Source organism: Strigops habroptila, chromosome 4 (genome assembly GCF_004027225.2).
Source record: "Strigops habroptila isolate Jane chromosome 4, bStrHab1.2.pri, whole genome shotgun sequence".
Classification (NCBI taxonomy): domain Eukaryota; kingdom Metazoa; phylum Chordata; class Aves; order Psittaciformes; family Psittacidae; genus Strigops; species Strigops habroptila.
In genome coordinates, this window is record NC_046358.1 from 80,469,149 (window position 1) to 80,474,405 (window position 5,257).

Consider the following 5,257-nt stretch of genomic DNA (forward strand, 5'->3'; position numbering starts at 1 on the left):
TATTAACAAACTGAACTGCTTAATAACGAGACTGCAGCCCCGGAGGCTGAGCTGCCTCCGGGCCCCTTGTAAGCAAATAACGCGTGTCAGGGGCGGGGGGGTACGTGTGTGGTGTGTGCGTTCCAGGGGGTTGCGGTAGTTTGGGGTGGCTGGGGCGGGAGGAGGGATGCTCTGCCCCCGGGAAGGATGCGCTGCCCCCGGGGAAGGGATGCTCCCGCTCGCTTGCCCAGGGAAGGGGTGCCGTCGAGGTGTGCAACTCTGGTGCTCCCCAGTCCCGTGGGGGTCTGGAGGCAGGGACAGTCATCCCGGCAGCGGAACCCCTCTGTGCTGTGCCTCCGGGCCGAGCAGCGGGGCTCCCCGCCGAGGCCGTGACTCCTGAGCCCGTAGGCAAGGCTGGGCTGCCCCGGGTGTGGGGACGGGTGGCGGGGCGAATGAAAATGATGGAAATCAATTTATCAGCACCGCATCTGCATATGCCGCCGGCTCCATCCCGGGGCAGGGGAGTCCGGAGCGGGGCCGGAGGTCCCGTCGAGGGGAACCCAGTAGGGCGGGCAGAGAGAGCCCGCCGCCAACGGTTCTGCGTTCTGCCGGGCTGGAGGCTGGGGCTGCCTCGTTACTGGGGACTTAGGATATTTAAAAACCTGTTAACACTTCCCCTTTCAACAGAGGACGCCCCTCGCTATTTATTATTATTATTATTTTTTCCCTTTATGGAAAGAAAGAGGAGCGCGGGTGAACACCCTCGTGTGTGTGTGTGTGCGCGCACAGGGGAAGCCGCTGATCCGTTCTGCGCCCTCCTCCTTCCGAGAGCTTGTCTCCATAATTTAATGATAATTTAAAATATTGTTTCTCTCCCACTGTTTGATAATCCCGTTCCTTTAGCTGGCTTGATGCGGACAGATTTTGAAGGCCACGCTTTTCCCTCTCACCTGCTGTTACGTTTAAAAAGAAAAGAGGTATTAACCTCGGAGGAAATAAATATTGAAACAAAAGGTTCCAGCCACAAAGCCCCCAGATCCCATCAATTCAATCCTCCTCTCTTAATTTTCCTGCCTTTTGATTTTTTTTTTCCTCCATTTTATTTTTTTCCCCTTCTTCTTCTTCTCCTCCCCACCACGTTTTCTACCTGAGCTCCTGCACTCCTTGCGGAGCCTCCTATTTATTTGTCTGTCTGGGGGTGTCCAGAACTCACTTTTAAGTCAGACTTTATTCTGTATTTTATTTGCGGGACCGATTCGATGAGGCATCAGTTTCCTAAGGAAAAAAGGAAAAAAAAAGTAAATTGCTGTATGTGGGTGTAGCTGTAATGAAAAATCAGAGCAGTTAAATCGTAAAATTTGGATTAAGAAGCTTGAATTTAATACACACACAACACATTTATTAAAGCATTAGAATAATTGAAATTTGCTGCTGGAATAGTCCAATCTGTTTAAATAATTCTATGGGTGTCTTGTTGTGATAAAAGATTATCTGGAATTCTATTAAAGGCGCAGGAGCCCGATTTCTAAATCCTATTTGGATACTTTCAATAACTATCAATAATCTCATCTCCTCAACAGCCTCCTGCCTCTCAGCTTTATCTGAAAGTTTACAGCATTTCAGGAGAATTTCATAATAAAAAAGCCGGCGTCGTAGAAAAGCGGTACCTGTCATTCATGTTCGGATTAAAAACATATTAATATGAGGGAAAAAAAGCCCATTGAAAGGTTTGCTGTTTAAGTGCCAGACTAGATGCAAGGGATAGATTGGTTTTGTATTTAAAATCTCACCTGAAGGTTATTTTTATCTATCTAAACAAATTATCCCTATCTGTTTGTGGAGTAGTTACATCAATGAATATTATGAATAAGGTATGCTCCAGCCAAATATTAATCAGAGGTTCTGCACACCTCTCTCCCCCTTCTGCTGGGCTCTCTTCAGACCCACGAATTAATGCCAGGCCCTTTTTAATCTCTCACTTCTTCCAACTTTCGGTTAATTTTATACTGTTCAATATCATTCCAGGGGCTAATTTCTTTTGTTTATGCGCGGGGTGTCTCTGTAATTGTTACCAGACACTTTTCCGGCCGGAGCCCCAGCTCCCCCTCACCTTTCACTAATCGCTGCTAATTTTCTTCATTAACTTAATTTACTCTTTCCAAGCGTTTTTGCGTGCGAAGCGGGTAAAGGCCCGCGTGGGGACGGTGTCCTCTGCACCGATTTCTCCCTTGAAGCTCAGTGTATGAGGTAACGGGGGAGAAGAGGCACCTTATCTCCGAGCCCCCCAGTTTGGGGCTGGGCCGCAGGGCCAGGGAGGCGAAAATACAGCAACTCGGGTGTTAAAAGCGATCAGCAGCGGGTTGAAACACACAGCCCTCTCTCGGGACTTTGCACAAGGCAGCTCCCCCATCCCTTTTCCTTCTCTTCTCCCTTTTTATTTGGTAGATTTTCCGATTTTCCTTTTTTTTTTTTTTTTTTTTTTTTTAGCTCTTGCTTAACTCCCCGGCCCCAGCCCTGGTTTCATTCTGGTTATTAGACAGCTACCAGTGACTGTCTGCACTCCGCGTCTTTCCTGCTAATTATCACCTTATGAAAAGTGTTTCATTAAGAAACTCTGCTTTTGATTAATTATCGACAGAATGCTGACCAGAAAGAAATGAAATTAGTCGCTGACCCCGTCTGAGTAACACTGAAAATTCATCACCTATCCTTTTAATATTGAAACGCACCGTAGAATTTTAATAGAAAATATTGTTTTTTCCAAACCTTTCAGTCTTTATTAATGCCCCTGGGCAAGAAATGATATTGCTGGCAATATAGCAGCCTTTGTTCATTTTATATTTATTAAACATAATGCACTTCATTTTCAAATATTTTACTGTTTCTTTTTAATTTCGCTCACTGTAAGTACAGAATAAACCCTTTTTAAACATTTAAGATGCTGGGGAGGGGATGTTCCTCTCCGCCCTCCCCGGGAAGCTCTATCCCATAGAGGCTGTATCCCGTGGGAAGAGCCGGGATTGCAGCTGCAGCCCCTGCCCCCGCGGGTTCCCGAGGAGGAGGAAGGGGGAGCCCAGGTCCCTCTGCACTAGGGGCTGCGTGGGGAGGTCCGGGGGAGGACACACACGCTTGCAGCTCGCCCGGGGGTCCCCTCCGCCGTGCCTGTGCTCCCTCCCTGCCCCACATCCCTCCAGGGTCTCCTCGACGGCCTGGGCCGTGCCGTCATCCCGGGGCTCCGCTCTCGGCCACCCGTGGGGGTTTGCGGGTGCGGGACCCCCCCGGGGCCCTCGGGCCTCTCCCAGCAGCTGCACCCCCCTTCCCTGGGCCGGCGGGCGCCCTCCCGCCTGTCCCCTTTTCCCAAGGAATCCGAGACCTGCGGTTAATGAGACGTGAAGTGTGAAAAACTTCCTGAGCGGGGCGGCTCTAACGACGTTCCCAGATGTGCGGCGGGGAAGAGGCGGCCCCGGCCACCGGCCTCCCCCGGGAACGGCCCCGCCAGCGCGGCCCGGGGCGGGACGAGACGGGGCGCACCGAGAGGGACGGGGTTCGTCCCGGGGCTGAGGGGGCTCCTCCGGCAGCTCTGCTCGGGGAGAAGATCCTGTGCACATCCCCACGCCTCCGTGTGGCCCCCCCGGTGCTCCTGCCTGCATCCCCGGTCCGCACCCTCGGAGCACTCCGCTCTCCACTCCGCCGGCCCCTCCGCTCCGGCGGGATCCCCCAAACTGGGAGGGGAACCCCAGTCACTACTCTCCTGATCTGAGCTGCAGAAGTTGCTTCAGAGGGGTGGGCTCCAAGGGATACCTGCCTGGGGCGGGGTGTTCCTTTCCTCCATCTCCCAGCAGCGACCATCCCTCCACCAGCTCCCCCCAAGCCAGCGGCCGCTCTTTCCCCTCTCATTCCTCTCCCCCCTTCCCCAAAACGGAGCTCCACATGCGCAGCCCTATAGATGCTCGGGCAAATAAATAAATAAACACCAGCCTCCTATTTTTATGAGCCATTTAACTCCAAAATAGACCTCCAGTATCTAGTCCCCGAGCTGGATTTCCATATCCAGTCACTCAGCCCTGCTTATCTTCATGTATGGCTGCCTCATGTTTAACACACAATTACATTTTCTCCCTCCAATTCCATTACAAATGGAATCGGGGAGGCATTGTTTGAAGAAATGTACTGCTTCAGTTCTAGTTATGTCGTACAATGCACGGAACAGTGGAAAAAAATCTAGACACCAAAGAGTCAACACACACTCACACACACACGGAGCCCGGCTCCGAGCGGAGCCCGCACCCGTATTTACCGCAAACAAACTGCTGCCCTGCAGTGGGGCCGGCCGGGAAAAAGGGGCCCGGGCAGAGATAACCAAGCGATGGGAAGTTAATTAATTGCATTAAACTATTGACTAACTACCTAGCTCGATCGTAATTCATTTAGAGAATATTAAAATCTGAGGAACAATAATAAAATTGATGCCGATTCCCAGCGGAAGGAGATGGCCAGCAAATTGGATACTTTCTTAATCTGGCGTAAATAATAACATGTCTGTTCCCACTCCCTCTCAGGCCAATTCCCCTATCATTTATTCCAAGCTCAAAAGCCTGCTTCCATAATTGATATCAGTTACTCAATGAGTGCTTCTTGCCTTTGTTCTCGTTATCCATTATAATTACAAAGTTCAGCCCGGGCGGCCGGGAAGGGGTCGGGCCGGGTCGGGAGCCGCGGCGGGGGAGGTCGAGCCCCGTTCCCTCCCGGGGACACGATCCGGAGTGGGGGGGACACGGGGCAGTGGCATTGCGGTGCTGGGGGGAGGCTCTGGGAGGGTCGGCTCAGCCCCCCCGGGAGGTGGCTCGGTGCAGCGGTAATGGGGGTCCGGGTGTGGGGGGCTCCGGGGGTCCCGCCTCACCCCCGCGGCCCTGCTCCCCGCTCCCCCCGGCCGATCCGCCGTGCTACTGACTCCGTTTGGCGCAGATATTACTATTTAGTTATTTATTCACTTATTTATTCATTTATAAAGTGTTTACTTAGCTCGGTGCAGATGTAACATCTCATTTAGAGGTTGGCCCCGGGGCAGAGAAACAATTGGTAACAGAGGAGGGGGAAAAAAATAAGAAAGAACTCGGGAGAATAAAGAAGGAGCGAGCAGGGAAGGGGAGCTGCAGTCTGCGGCGGGGGCCAGCCCGGCTCCCTCCGGTATCCTCGGGCGGGGACCGTCGGGGCAGCGCTCCCCCAGGCGAAACTGAGGCACGGGGTGCCTAGGGGAGGAAGGGTGGATGTGCCTCCC

At 52.4% G+C, this 5,257-nt stretch overlaps 1 long non-coding RNA gene across 1 annotated transcript; it reads right to left on the minus strand.

The window, feature by feature from the left end:
• Nucleotides 1-1,199: 1,199 nt before the first annotated feature.
• Nucleotides 1,200-3,424, minus strand: LOC115607182. Its single transcript, XR_003991130.1, has 2 exons — nucleotides 3,353-3,424; nucleotides 1,200-1,254 (listed from the first exon to the last, which is right to left on the minus strand). It is a non-coding gene; the product is annotated as an uncharacterized LOC115607182 (long non-coding RNA).
• Nucleotides 3,425-5,257: the final 1,833 nt, after the last annotated feature.